Genomic DNA, 15,432 nt, shown 5'->3' on the forward strand with positions numbered 1-15,432 from the left:
AGGAGTTCAGTGAGGTAGTGAAAAATCCAGAGGCACTTACTAGCTGTGTGACCTCGGAAAATTTCCTTAACCTCTCTGAGCCTCAGTTTCCACGAATAGAAAATGGAGATAATACTAGGACTATGTCTGCTGGTTGTTGTGAGGAGTGGCTGGGTTTAGTACCTGTAAGCACTCAGTGTTCACAGTTTGCATGTGGCAGGCAAAGCTGCCTGATCCTATGTCAAATGCTTAGGCCATCGGGCCTGCCTCCTTCTTTCTTTCTCTGTCTTTTAATAAATTTCTTGTGTGTGGATGAGCTGCAGAAGTAGAATTGTGTGTGCACTGACCTCTGAGCTTTTCTGGGAGTGGGCAGCACCCTCTCTTTTCCTCAGGGACTCCACGGGGCCCTCCTGCAGTGTCTGCCATGCGGCGCCTCTTCCCAGCTTCACCACTACTGCCGGTGAGGGCGGCACACCTTCACCTTCCAGCATCCACACCAACCTGTTCAAAAAGACCAAGTCGGCTCAACTTCCTCCTGTGAGTCACGTATGTGGTCCAAGGAAGCAGGAAAGGTCACTGCCATGTGTGGGCAGGCCCCCTCTCTTGGTAAGCTCATCTCTCGATAAATGGCGAGTGCTGCCATCTCTCGCTCGAGAAGCCAGAACAATGTGTGCTCAAGTCTTTCCAATCGGGATTGTTTCCACGAGCCTTTGGCTTCTGTGGGGAACATTTGGTTTAAAAGGAAATGGAATTCCCCCTTCAATATTCTTCTTGGATGACAGGTCTGTGATTGGAATCAAGGCATGAAAAATCATGCCCCGGTGGTTATTTCCATTAGTAGCTTTTGACTTTGCAGGGACACCTGGTGCACAGAGTGCTCCTCTTCCACCTCCCACTTCCTGCCCCCCACAGCTCAGGCAGGTCCTGGCTGGCTGATCCTGGAGCTTCTTGGTATTTCAGAGCCCTGGGCTTTCTGGTCAAGGGCTTAACTAACTTACCTTTACAAGAACTTACTACATGGTCTCTCCTCATTCCACTGTTCCACAAGCCTGTGCCCTCATCTAGCTTTCTTCCTCTCCAAAATGGGATGGAATTCCTGCCATACACACACACACACACATGCACATGCATGCACACACAGCAAGTGCGTGTTTCTCTGCCTGTGATAAGCAATTACAGGAAAGTACTAATTGTCATACATGATAAGAAAGAAATTAATTGTTAATTGTCTACATTGCAGTGTACCAGAACCCACTGGATTGCCACCGAAAGAAATGGAGGTGGGGTCTGGAAACTCAAAAGAAGAATAAAATGAGACCTTACTCAAGAATGAGCCTTTGAAGAAGGTGCAGTGATAAATATTGCTGCAGAAGCCACAGGCCACATCATGGATGGTTTGTGTGTCTACCTCCTGTCCTAGCCTAGGAGCAGCCCTAGGGGACAGCCATACATCTGTGTGCTCCTCACACTTGGAAAAGTTTCAGGCACAGACTAACACCCAGGTAATGCTTGTCATTGGTGGAACTTAGGAAGAAACCAAAGGAACAAGGTAACCAGCTCCTGCACAGAGACTCTGAGTGCTCTTTTACTTAACTTGTGGCAGAATTTGAAGAGCAACAGTATGTTGTGTGTTTGCTGAGCAGGATGTAAACTCAAAGAAGCCAAGTCCTCTGCAGCCAGATGAGGAGCCTGGTCTGAGGTGTGGGAGGGGAGGGTGCCAATACAGTGTTCACAGGCCTGATCCTGAACCAGGAGGGCCGGTATACAGATGCAATGTGGTGCATAGTGTGACTGTACCCGCCTGCCATCACCATAGAAAGAGAGCCTATCCCCAAACCCAGTAACACTGGAAAGACATCAAGAGCCCGCTACCCTTCACGGTAAGCAACAGCTATGCTCAGGAGCCAGAGGATTTGCTTGCTGGAGTGGAGACCAGAGGCCAGCGGGCCAATGAAAGTTAGCATCTGAGCATAAGTGAGGGGCACTGCCCACATGTCCATAGAACGGCTGCCAGCGCTTCTGCAGGATGCTGTTGCCTCCCTTTCAGAGCCCTGAGCCCTGAGCACCCATCTCCAGGATATGTACGGCTAGTGGCAGAAAGCAGGGGATGTTTCTGTCTCACTCCTAGGAGGGCAAGGACTGAGAACTCACTGCCAGGAACCCTGGAAGTCAGGCCAGTCAATGTCTGTGCAAGTGAGGTAGGAGTCCCTTAGGAGAAAAGCTGGTCCTCTTCACTCAAGTTCTCTCAGCTCCTTAGCAGTGAGGTTTCAAAAATTCTGGTGGCCGTGGACCAAGGTAAGTACCCAACGAATCCAACATGGAGGTGAAGAATCATTTCTCTACAAAGGCTCCTGACTCCTGGGAATGTCTGAGCCCCAAGTGCAGCTATAAACAAGAAATAAACTAGTTCATTTTTTTCCCTGCTCCCTGCTATTTTATATAAAGAACTTTTCTATCCAATAAAGAAAACAAATAACACCTTGCATTGTTCAAAATTCTGTTAGGCAACAGAAATCTGAAGAATTATGACTTAAATATAATTGGAGTTTTATTTATTTGTTTGTTTGTTTGTTTATACTCACAGAAGAAATCTGGAAATAATCAAACCAAGACTTTTTTTGTAGCTCCATGAAGCCATTGAAGGGCTCAGTCTCCTTCTGGCCCTGAGCCCTTCTATCCTCCAGGTATGGCCCTGGTCCTCACCTCTGCAGTCTAACTGTGCAGCTCCAGCCATTTCAGCTGAGTTATGGGCAGGAAAATGAAAAAGGGCAAAGGGAAAACAATGTGTGTTATGAATTCACTCTGTTTTAAATGTATTTTTCTTGAAGCCCCTCGCAACAATTTTCTTGAACATCTTATTGGCCAGAATTATATCACATGACCATTCTAGCTGCAAGGGAGGCTGGGGTTTTTTTTCTGGGCATGTTGCTGTTCTAACAAAATGTGGTTTCTATTAATAAAGAAAAGAGGGAAGAAAAGATATGGAGTGAGAACTGGCAGTCACCACCACAAACCTGCGTAACAGCTCTTGTCTCAATGTTAATCAAAGTGTTTGGAAAGTAAATTAGAGAGAGGAAGAGGATAAGAAAGTGAGAGAAAAGAAAGGAGAGAAACAGAACCTGTAATCAGGGACCGGAGCTGGGATACTCAAGCTATCTTGAATGAAAGTATGTATGCCTGTGTGTTAGGGCAGTCAATAATCATAGTTTGCCAGGGACACAGGACTGTCAGTGTTAAAACCAGGATAGTCCAAGGCAAATAGCAACAGCTGGTCATCCTAAATGTGTGTATGTACGTATGCATGAAGGTGATGTTCTTAAACAAGATATCTTATACCACGCTTCTCAAGGTACTGAGAGCAAGAAGCAGAAGAGACCCCTGAAGGCCCTCAAGACCCTTTTAAGGGATCAGTGAGGTCAGAATGTGTTCTAATAAATTTAAAGTGTTTTTGCCTATTTCGCTCCCTTTTTTCTCTCACAGGTATGCAAAGGAGTTTTTCAGAGGTTATATGACTTATGATAATGCAACAGATTGGGTGCAAAAGTAGATGAGACTTCATCTGCCTTCTTTTCTGTAAGAGAAAGGAAATAGAGACACGAGACAACAAAGAGATTTTTTTTTAATATAAAAAAGTCACTCTTCTCGCTGTTTACTTTTGTTCTGAAAAAGTCATTTTTATTAAAAATATCTTATGTTAACATGTGATGATTTATTATGGCTATGATTATTAATATGGTTTAAAATAAATTATTTTTAAAATTTCATCTTAGCTTCTAATATGATAGTTATAACCTACATCAAAAAAAAAAAAAAAAAAGCTTTTGGCATCCTCAACAATTTTTAAAAGTGTGAAGTGGTCCTGAGACCGAAAAGTTGAAGCTCTGCTGTCCTAGACTAATAAGGGCATGAAAGTGGAGAGTTAGGGCATACAATATCCTGAGAATTAAAGAATAGGGACAGGAGGAAGCCTGGACCCCATGGATGCTGGCATCAGAAGGCAGCAGACCCAGGTCCTTCAGCAGCAGTGGATGCGAATGTACGTTTTTGTGCAGTACAGCTCAAAATGTATTGGGGTCAAACTTGCAAACTGTTCGCTACTAGTCACTGTTAAGTGTAGAATTCAAGAAAGTTTGTAGAACTTCCCATAGCACCTTGATGGAGTAACTTTATATCTACTGAAACTAATAATACAAACAGCTGGGTTTGTGTTTTGTATGTCTCCTTTCTTTCATTTTATTTTTCTAGCAATTTATTTTTACTATACTTTACAGAAGTATTCCAGGATGTATTGAAAATTTCTTAAATAAGGTCCTTTCATGCCTGAGATGAATCTTAAAGGATGAATACTGGTTATCCAAGCAAAAGAGGGGACAAAGTATTACATAGAAAATTTTGTGCTTTGAGTGAAAACAGTGCATTGTCGAGAGTACGCTCTTCTTGCTTGAACTATTTTACAATTTTATATATTGTGGATAACTAATAGCAATGCAGAACAATTTCTGCCTGTGGACATACAAAGCTTCTGCCCTGCAGCTGGTTTCCCTCACCACAGCAAAGTTGTTTGCCCTCCATTTTCTCACTCATCTCAATATTCCTAATTTATAACTTTGCCTGTTCTTTGGATTCTCCTTTGAACTTCTTGTAATATCTCATTGGTTTTCTCATTAGTGATTAAATAAAACTATTAAAGATGATTATTAAATCAGTAAAAAATAATGTGGTCCTGAGAAGCCATGAAAGTAGTTAGACAGATGTCCCAAGATACCAATAAGTCTTTTATACCTGTGGATTGATATTGAACTCAGGATTCATTTTATTTGATTCTCTTTACCTGTCTGCTAATAATCTTAATCATAATAATAGTGATACTTGTTCTTTGGGTTTTTCTATATAAAGTCCACCTGTTTATGATTACCGAACATGAATAAGATAACTGTAATATTCTTTTCACAGTTTACGTAAATGTTATACTAGATGCCAAATACAGAAAAATGAGACCGAAGGCAAAACTGTCTTCTGGATAATAGTTCACATGATAGAAATGATCCAGAGTGTTTTTCTCAATGAAAGACATAAGACCTGACTGCCTCCTACTTACCTGCCCTTTCATTTGGGGGAAAATTCTGCCTCAACTCAGATCCCATGGTTATGGTATTGCCCCATCTCCAATGGTCAACAAGACAAAGTCAATACTGAGACTTCCTAGGAATAAGCCTTTCTAGTGCAGACCACGCTATCTGACCAAAAGTTTGCCCCCATTCTGCCACAAGTCGCAGGGAGCCTGGATTTCTGTCTTTCTCGAGGCCTGATTATTCTACTCTCTTTGGGGTCTGTATAGTAAGTACCCTCATGTCCTTAAAATATATATATTTTTAATTTAAATTAGATTGAGAGGGGGTTCTTTCATTTACAATAGCACCCTTTTGAATTACACACTTCCCACAGCGCCCGCCCCTCCCGCCCCCCGACCCCAGCTGGAGATGACAGGCCCAAGATTTGCCTGTTGGGATAAGCCCAGCAGGCATCGGGATCAGGATTTGTTCTTAATATAGACAAACCCTGGAAAAATCCCTTCCACAATAAGGGAGATGGTGCCGCCGCCCAGCTCTCCAGGCACCCGAGGTGATATGCAGCACATTCATTCAGGTTGTAGTTCATCTCTGGACCTGGTACAGGCTCAGCTGAGTTAAAGTTAGAGTTTCTCCAGAGAATCACATAAAGTGGTGAGAAGGGCCAGTAGCTTTTGAGAAATTCGATGAAGAAGGTACATTCTGAAAACGTCCCCAGGGTACATTTTCCCTGGTGACCAAAGTTGATTCGATGAAAGCACAGAGAGCTGTGTGACCTGGTGTGAGTCATGTGACTGCTCTGAGCTGCAGTGTACAGGACCGTTGTGAAGCTCGGTGATGAGCAGAGTACCTGCATGATGTTGGCACACGGTTGGCACTTTTCCCAGAATTATCATTGTGCCTAAGTTTACTGAAGGGAAGTGAAATAAAATGATAGTGCCCCTATCTTTTATTTGAGGGGGAGGCATTTAAGCATCACAGTTAAGAAAATGAATTTCCATCTTGGATGTATTTATTGCAAGTCATACTGTGCCTGCTGTGTGCTGTCAGGCAAGTTACCCCATTTCACGTAGCCTCAGTTTCTCCGTCCTTTAAACTGACATCCATGATAGTGCTTCAGTCACTCAGTGCATTGTGAGGCTCACATGAGACAGTGAACAGAGAGCACTGAGCCTGGTTCCTGATACCTGAGCAGTATTCACCAGCATTCACTGTTTTTTGTAGCTGCTGCTCTCTGCATTTCTCTGTCCTTTCCCTGGTCTGGGAGCTGCTCTCACCCTGGCTGATGTGGAGCTATCTTGACATAGACAGAGCCTGTGCTATGTCTGGGGTGGACGGCGGAGGGCCATGATGGAATGAGGGAAGGCTTAAGGGCCCAGAGCAGTCTCTACTGTCCCCATAAGGACTCTGGTTATGGGAGCCCTCTGCTGCCCCTGCTGGAAGGCTCTTGGCCAGCCAGCTCCTCAGCCTGCCAAGGACACTGCTGACCCCACCCCCAGGTCAGACGTGTGCTTGGTCGCCTGAGCTCTCCCGCCCCTCCGGCCCAGGACAACAGGTGTATGTGCTCAGTAACTCGAGCCTACCTTCTGAGGGCCTGAGAAATTGAGAGAGGACAGACAACTCTTTCTTCAGACTACCACACGGCCAATAAACAAGTTTTCAGGGAGATCATGGCCAGCTCAGGGTTGTGCAGGGCCGGCTGTTAGTCCGGGGACTGTCCAGGACCTTTGCTTTCATAACACCAGCAGCAGCGGCAGCGGCAGGAACCAGCCCCGTTTACTGAACACCCAGCGGGTGCCAGCACTGTGCCAGGTTTTCCATGCTTTTCCCATTTCTTCCTCTCTACAGTCCTGTGGGGAAAGTGACTGATAAGAGCAGAGACACTGGCTTCGGACTAGGGCTTGAACCCCAGGATCTGCCACAGGCTGATTGTTTGACCCTGACCAAGTCAATTCACCTCTTAGAGCCTCAGTTTTCTCATCTGTGAAATAAAGACAATTGTACCTACCTCAAATGGCCTTGGGGAGTTAGATGAGGTAATACAGGGCAACAGTGGTAGCTGAGAGCCTGGCACAAAGGAAGCCCTTAATATGTGACAGCCAAATACATTATCTGAGCCATGTCCCCACTACAAGTATGAGGACACTGAAGCTCATTTGGCCAGACTCAAAGTAGGTCTGATGAGCCCAAGCTCATCACTAACTCACCTCCTGGTTTTTCTCCCAAGCCCTGGTAACTCTGCTGGTGGACAGACTAGAAGGAAGCAAACCCCTAGGTTTAGGGTTCCAGCCAGAAGGAGGTGGAAAGCACCAGCTAAGACAGAGGGTGGCATCGTCTGTGGCTTCTTATTGCCAAGGCTCTTCTGTTTCCAAAATCAGAACATTCTTCAGAAGGGGCTAAAGTTGGGCACCCAGAGATAAAACTTCAAGTTACCTTGTTCCAAACAAAGACTGCAGTCATTACACAGAGAGCCATAGACCACATGTCTATGGCCAGACTCTGGGACAAAAGGCAGAGACTAGGAGGAGGTGGGCATCCTCATGCGAGGGATGCAATGCGTGTCCCAGAGAGCACCCCGTGTCTGTGACTGTGCACACTCATGGGTGCTGAGGCCAAACGGAGCACACCCACAGCTCTGCCAGGGGCAGTGACCACAGTCCCCCAAAGTCCAGAGTGTTTTGATCATTGCTTCATCTCAACATGGTTTAAATCAGTATAAAAGCACTTATAAATAAGATGCTTAGCATGAGGTTATGTATCTTCTCCATATAAACAATTTTATACATGATGTTTAGGTTATAAGTTTAAATCCATAAAGGTCTGTTTAAACCATAATATATCAGCAATATTATTTCTTTTTATGAAAAAAAAAAACATTTAGGTTAAGAAACATTAAACATGGACACATTAAACACAGTTAAACACAATACAATGTCTACCCAGCGTCCAATTCTTCTTCTTTCTTCCATTCAAGCCATGTGACACCCCAACCCCGACCCCGCCACCAATGTCCCTGGACTATAAGTAAGTTTCCTGCAAGTGTTATAGTCAAGAATCCAATCAGCACCTGGCATCCCTCTGGTGACTGTCATTGGTCCAGGGAGCGATGTGAGATCTAAGTTAGTCCAGTTGGACTGAAGGAACATTCTTTCATCTGTGGGTAGAAGAGAGGTTTCCTTGCTCTCTTACTGACCAGAAACACACAGCACATTGCCCCGAGTGCTGATGGGGATCATCTTGCCAGCACAAATGAGGTCTGCTGAAAACAAAGCAGCAACAGAGGATTGCATGGCCAGAGATCCTGGGGAAACCACGCCCGGGCTTCATGTGACATACCACATCAGTCCTACCTCTGGACTTCCTGTGTTGTAGGATGGTAAGTTCCTTTGTTGAATTAGTGGGAGTTTTCTATTATTTGCAGCAGGAAAGCATTCTTATGCTGGAGGAGGTATGTCTAGAGATGAACGAAAAGAAAGGGACTCCCCTAAGATGATGAGACAAAAGTTGAAAGAGATCATGGAAGAAGATAAAGGATTAATGAAGGAGCTCATGCTTATGCAATAAAGACATTTTCCCATATTGAATTATTGACAGGAGAATTATGGGAAAAGATGAAAAAGAGGACTTGACTTGGGCCCCAGCCCCCAAGGGAGAAGGGAGGTTAAAGTGGAGAAAGATTTCTGTGTAGCTAGAACTATACGATCAGTCCAGAACATCTTGCCACCCACCCAAATTTGTTCGGGGAAGAAAAGTAGGAGCAACGGAGAGATAGTGAGCCCATGTGGGTAAGGGCACTGAGGGGACATGCAGTCAGCTGTCCGTAGTCACGAGCCAGTTTGTGAGCTCACATTCCCAGGATGTGGGCACACTTCTAGAGTCTCTGAACATCTTCAAACCTAAAGTCTGAGAGGCAGCTTGTGTCATCTGCCAGGGGTTTCCTTCCAGCCCCTGATATACACAAGAGAGCTCTTTTCATTTTTCTCTCAAACCAAAAGATGTTCTTGATTCTTTTCATGGCCTCAGTCAAGTCTACATTGCCTTCCGTGGCAAAAGTGAAAAGAGAATAAAAAATATCTTGTGTACATCTGCTGTTTTGCTTACCTTGCATCCGTTTATTCTGAGTCTGTTAAAAGCACCCCATTCTGTCATGAAGCAATGTAGTTTGCAGTGGATTTGACCCCATCCCAGATCCAAGGATGAACATGTGGCTCAGATCTAGCCAATGAGAGCACTGTATCTCCCTGCTAACAGTAATTCAAGGGTGGACAAGTGACTCCAACCCAGCTAATCTAAGCAAATGAGAGGGAATTCTTGGTGGTGGGAAGTGGGGGAGGGGCTTCATTATCTGCTAAGCCTATAAATATGTAAGCTATCTTGTGGCTGCTGGGGACATTTTGGTGGTTTATGAGAAGAACCCGCCTAACAATGAAGCGAATATGGAAAGAAAGAGCGAGAGACAAATGGAGCCATAATTATATCATTTGAGCCCCTCATCTAAAGCCAGTGTCCTGGACTTTTCATTTACATGACAAAATGCTATATTCTCTATTTTTGCATAGTCACTTAAGTCGATTGTTCTATCACTTTAACTGATGGAGTTCGGGTTGATAACAAATCTCAACATCAGAAAAAAATAACTTTCCTTCTCTCTTATTATTTACTCACTGGTCTTATATAATAGACCTAGATTATTCCTAATGTACATCAAATTCTTGCTGTCCGACCTTGAACAAGTCATATCCATGCATTCTCATCACTAAAATGAGGGCGTTGGACCTGATATCCCAGGCTCCTTCCAGCTCTGAAATTGTATACTTCTATGAATAGTCTCTTAGCAACCTCCACACTCAGAATTAGATGCGAAACTATTTTGTTCAAGAGTGTGGATTCAAAACATTAAAATAAAACTTTTAAAAAGTTTACTCAAATGTCAGATGATGAAAACCACGCAAGGCCTCTTTGCTTTCGCACAGCATGGAACTGCATTCGTGCAGATGTGCGGATGTATCATCTGCTAATTTCTGGTGCCTGAAAACTTCCACTCCCCCTGCCCCTTCTAATAATGAATGCCTCGTTGTAGCTGTAGCCAGTCTATCTCATTCACCCTTTTTGATCCATAAATGCTTTCAGAGGGAGAGAAGACATAACAGTTAATATTCAGAAAGGTTTAAAAATAAAATTGTAGTTGCTTCAGTCATAAAATCTAGGGTCCATACTCAAAGCCCATTACTGACTCTGCGTCACCCAGGTGCCAAGTTTGACACGTGCCCACAAGCTCCCATCTCCTCTCCTACTCCTGCCTCTTCAAGCATCCTAGGTGCATTATTTAACATCTCTGTGCCTCAGTTTCCTCCTGTATGAAATGGGGATAATAATAATACCTTTCTCCAAGTGTTGTTTGCAGGTTGTGAATGAGTAAAGTCCTCAGAGCAGTGCCCTGCATGTAATAAGCGTGGTATAAATGTTTGCTCCCATCGTCATCATCATTATTCTGATTGGACTTCTCAGTGTTGCATGGGCAGTTCCTTGGATAGGTGCATGAATAAACTGTACTTGTGAAGCACTCAAAAATATTTCACATCCTGTAGCTTATCAACGAATGTTTATTAACGAAGGTGTTCTAGAGATATAAAAGTAGCAATTCAGAAGGGACACAGTCCGCTCCCCTTTCTGCCCACTCGTGAGCCCTTCTTTTTGGAGCTGTTACAGTTGGCTTGTAGGGCCCAGGATTTCCACTTAGTGATGATTTTCAACTCTTAGTGTAAATTTGCTCCTCTTAGTATCTGACATGAACTGCTGCCAATACAATTGTAGACTCATTTCTGAATTACGTCTCTTTTAGCTAAAAGATACCCAGAGTAACCTGCTGACCCCAGAACTCAATTCTCTGGGGTACTCAAAAGTGAGAGGATACAAGAACAAATTCTTCTAACCTGCTCTTACTTGAAACTAATTGGTGACCCAAAAGACCATTTACTCAGTGTATTAGGAGATAAAATAAACTTGAGCTCAGTCCCTGGCAGCCACCAGAGACCTCCCCAACAAGAAGACTCACCCCCTGAGCACCAAAAGGCTGCTCACTGGACACAGGACAGGGACAAAGCTGTCCGACTGACCAGGAGGCATAAATACTCCAAATGGCTGGGAGAGTATAATGAGAGTGAGCCAGGGCTTCAGCAGGCCTGGGTTGCTACTCTAGCAAGGGTTGTTTACTAGCTGAGTGACTCTGAGCAAGTTTATAACTTCTCTGAGCCTTGGTTTCTTCATATGTAAACTGGAGCCATGAGACTCGCCCCATAGAGTTGCTGTGAGAACTAAGACCAGACATGTAGAATGCCTGCCACGTCAACACATGGTACACCCCCGTCGTTGTAATGTTCTTCCTCCTCCGGGGAAATTCTTCTGTGTCAGGAGTCGCCATCAATCTCTAGGTCCACCCACTCTCTCCACAATGATGGGTAAACTCCAACCAGTTTTCATGCCGATCCCCCTTTTCTCAGATTCCACCATCTCCTGCCATGACGCCATGGCGGGCCTCCCACTGAAAAACACTCCAGAAGTTTTTAGTTTAATATGCACCACATTTTACCCCAAATCAGAACTTCTTAACATTCTCAGGCTCTGACATATTTGAGAATCTAATGAAAGCTCTGGTCCTTCTGCCTGTAAAAATGACTACACATTTGCATGTGATTTTCACGGCTCATAGACTCCATTGAGCCTCTCTATAGGCCTTCTAGGGCCACATGTACCTCGAGACAAAGATCCCTGCCTTAATCGACCTTAGCAGCTTCTGGCCTTCCTGTCTGTGCTTGGCTACTGCTCCTACTGGCCACAAGTTCACAAGTCATCCCTGAATGGTGCAGGGTAACAGTCCCTTACTTCACAGTTTACAAAGTGCCAAAGAACAAAGTGGCATGTTCTCACTCAAACAGCCACAGAAGGCTAATTCCATCCCTCCTTGGGTTTCTATTCATGGTGTTTGCCTCAAAGATGTGCTTTCTTGGCTCTCTCCTCCAAATCAAAGGGCCCTTGCAGGAACTAGGTCTGCAGAGGGTCCAACTCTCCCCACTCCCTCTGGCTCTCCCCATCCTTGAAACTCATAACACTCCAAGCCCCACCCCCGCATGTTCCTAAGCTCTTGTCCCAAAAGCCACCTGTCCTGTGGCCTCACTAACAAGTACCGCTGTCCTGCAAAGCTTCTCGGGGCTCAGCTGCCAAGGCAGGAGGGAAGAATTAAGATACCAAAGTTGAAAGATGTCAGGCTTCAGAAGCAAGCTCTAAACAAACTTGAATAGCAGGAAGTTTCAAAGGGACTCGCTGAAGTCCTTGTAAAACTCCTGCCACCTCTTCAGTCAGCCAACAGTTCCATGTTCTTTCAGATCCCTTTGAGCAATCTCTTTGTTGAGTCACCAGCTCCATTCCTGCGAAGGAACCAAAGGGTTCTTTGTATTTAATCCTTACAGTAGAAAAAGACTGGTGGGGCTTTGGATCCTCCCCACCTGAAACAAGAATATCTCATAGCATCATGAAGCTGGACGTGTTCCACCCTCTCCCATCAGGAAGGGAACTTCAGTCATACATCTCAACATGCTCATCTCGTGGATGAAGAAACTGAGACAGTAAAGTCTGATTGTTTCTTCAGACTCCTCGAGGAGCGAGTAGTCAAGCTGGACATGCTCATGGTTGTCCAGACTTCTCGTCTTCTCGGTGTGCTGTATGGTGCACAGTCTCCTCAAAGGGTTATTTCAATGAGCGTTATGGAGCCCATTCCTCAATAGCCAGTGTTTTGGGAAATTTAACGTTGTTGACAAGATTAGAGCTATTGAAAAAGTGGGCATAACCAAATGGTCACAGAATTAAGCTTAAAATGTATGTGTGTATTAATTTTCTAGGGCTGCCATAACAAAATACCACCAACTGCTGCCTTAACAACAGAAATTTATTTTCTCACCATTCTGGAGGCTAAAAGCCTGAGATCTAGGTGTCAGCAGGGTTGATTCCCCCTTAAGGCCTCTCTCTGGATGGCCACCTCCTTGCTATGTCTTTACACGATCTTCCTTCTATGCATGTGCCCCCCTAGTATCTCTCACTCTTCTTATAAGGACACCAGTCCTATTGGATTAGGGTCCCACCTTATGCCTCATTTTATCTTCATCTCTTTGGAGACTCTATCTCCAAGTACAGTTATTTTCTGAGGTATTAGGAGTTAGAACTTCAATAAATGAATGGGGGGAGGACACAATTCAGCCCATAATAATATATATGTTCTTAAAAGAGAAAATGTAACTACCTGGGTAATACAAGAGCACAGCGGGAAGCCCTCATGGGAGGTCAGGGCCGCTCAGTTGCACCGCATGGGGACAGGATCCCAGACTGTGCTGAGCCATTAAGTAAAGGGCTTCTTCTGCCACCTGCCAGCTGAGTGATGCTCTGCTGTGGGTCAGCTTGGTGGCCAGATAGTGTTTAGACACTTACGTCAAGCAAGGAAAGAATCCGGCTTAGAACCATTCCATTGTCTCTTCCAGAAAATGCGGCTACCCTGTCCTGAACACTTCATAGGAAAGTAGAGAAGATCAAATAAGTTGAAGTAAATAAACGGCTGCATTATATGAACTGTAATTATACCAAATAAGTGAAAGTTATTAAAACTTATGTTTTGTTTTCCTTTTGAGTAAACTGTCAAATCCCCCACAAAAAAGGAGTCCAAAGGCATGACTATCGATGATAGTGTTTCTCAATGGCTCATGTCCAATGGGCCCGTATGTCACCAGCTCCCGTTGTGAGGCTACCAGACAACTTGTGCTGAGAACTGCATGAGCTCTGGGGGTGATGTGCTTTGTCCTGATGAGTGGCACATGTGAAGCGCTCATTTGCTGCTTTGCCAGGGAGCTCGCAGTGGGTTGAACAGAGCTAGTGCAGAGGTGGAGGGGACGTAGGCCTGAAACAGGCCATTCCTGAGCGGTGTGGAGGAGGCGACCAGGCGTTGGCAATCCAAGTGGAGGGGAAGTTAGCGAAGGGTGTGGGCAGAGCTTCAGTAGCAGTGTGGTGTGCTGGGCATGGGCCAGCCCCGAGAGCTGGGCTTGGATCCAACTCCACAGCCTTGGTCAAATTACTTAGTCACATTGTGCCTCAGTATCCTCATCTGTAAAATGAGGACAATTGTATCCACTTCATAAGGTTGTTATGGAATTTAAATGACTTATTATACAAAGAGGCCTTATAGGGTGCTTGGCACATAGCGAATGGGCAGGAAAGATTAGCCATTATGATTCATCCTTTACTTTCATTAAACATTGATTGAGCCGCTAATGTGTGCCAGGCACTATGCTAGGCCCCCAAGAACACACAGTCTTGCTCCCCTGAAGCACGCAGCATGCATAGATGTGAAAATTATTTAAACAACTTTATAAATAGTCTCATGGAGAGCAGCCCAATGAGCTGTGGAAACCAGAGTGAGCTCGTGACCTGTAAGTAGGGATGGGAGAAGGGTAGACATGCAACAAACAGAATGTCCAGAAAAACATCTCTGAGAAGGTGGCACCTGGCCTAATCTTAAAGGAAGGGTAGAAATGTCATGGGAGGGGTTTGGGGGTAGGAGGGCACCATGTGCAGGGAGACACGGGACAGTGTGGTCCCTGTGGCAACTAACCTACACTTCTGGATTGGAGGAGCTTAAGCGTAAGCAGAAATGACAAGAAATGCATCTGAGAAACTGGTAGGAGCTAGTGCCTGGTGGCCCAGGTTCTCTGCCAGAACAAAGGATTGGACTTGATCCCACGTGGGTTTGAGCAGGAAGTGGCACACCCAGATTTGTGTTTTAAACCTGAGCACAGGAAGAGATAGGACTAGAAAGGAAAATACTAGAGGCAAAGTGGCCCGTGAGCTGACTGACCTAGGAGGCAATAGTGATAGGATGCAGAGACCGAGGACACGAGGTCCTTAAGAGGGGGCATGGCATGACATGACTAAGTGACATGAGAAGGGGTATCAGAGAAGGACGAGTCTGATGCACAGGAAGGGGTCCAGTTGTGAGGAGCGGAACATGGAGGCAGCAGCCCAGGGAAAGGAGGCAGAATCCGAGCAAAGCCCCAGCCCAGAGTCTGGGGCTGTGCAACTGTCCAGGGATGAGGAGATAAAGCAGGGACCACCAGAAAGCTGAGGGGCTGGGGTCAGGGGGCTACCAGGAAGATCAGAGCCCTTGCAAGGGTAGGAAGGGAGGACCAGGACTTTGATGGCCAGGATGTGCTCAGGGTCGGCCACAGGAGGGCAGTAGAGTGCCCAGGGAGTATGACAGGGACCCTGGAGTAGAGGGTTAAGAGGGAAAGGAATAACGAGGAATTAGAATAGCAAGCATGGACTACTCTTCTTCAGGAGATTAGAG

Source organism: Rousettus aegyptiacus, unplaced genomic scaffold (genome assembly GCF_014176215.1).
Source record: "Rousettus aegyptiacus isolate mRouAeg1 unplaced genomic scaffold, mRouAeg1.p scaffold_m13_p_4, whole genome shotgun sequence".
Classification (NCBI taxonomy): domain Eukaryota; kingdom Metazoa; phylum Chordata; class Mammalia; order Chiroptera; family Pteropodidae; genus Rousettus; species Rousettus aegyptiacus.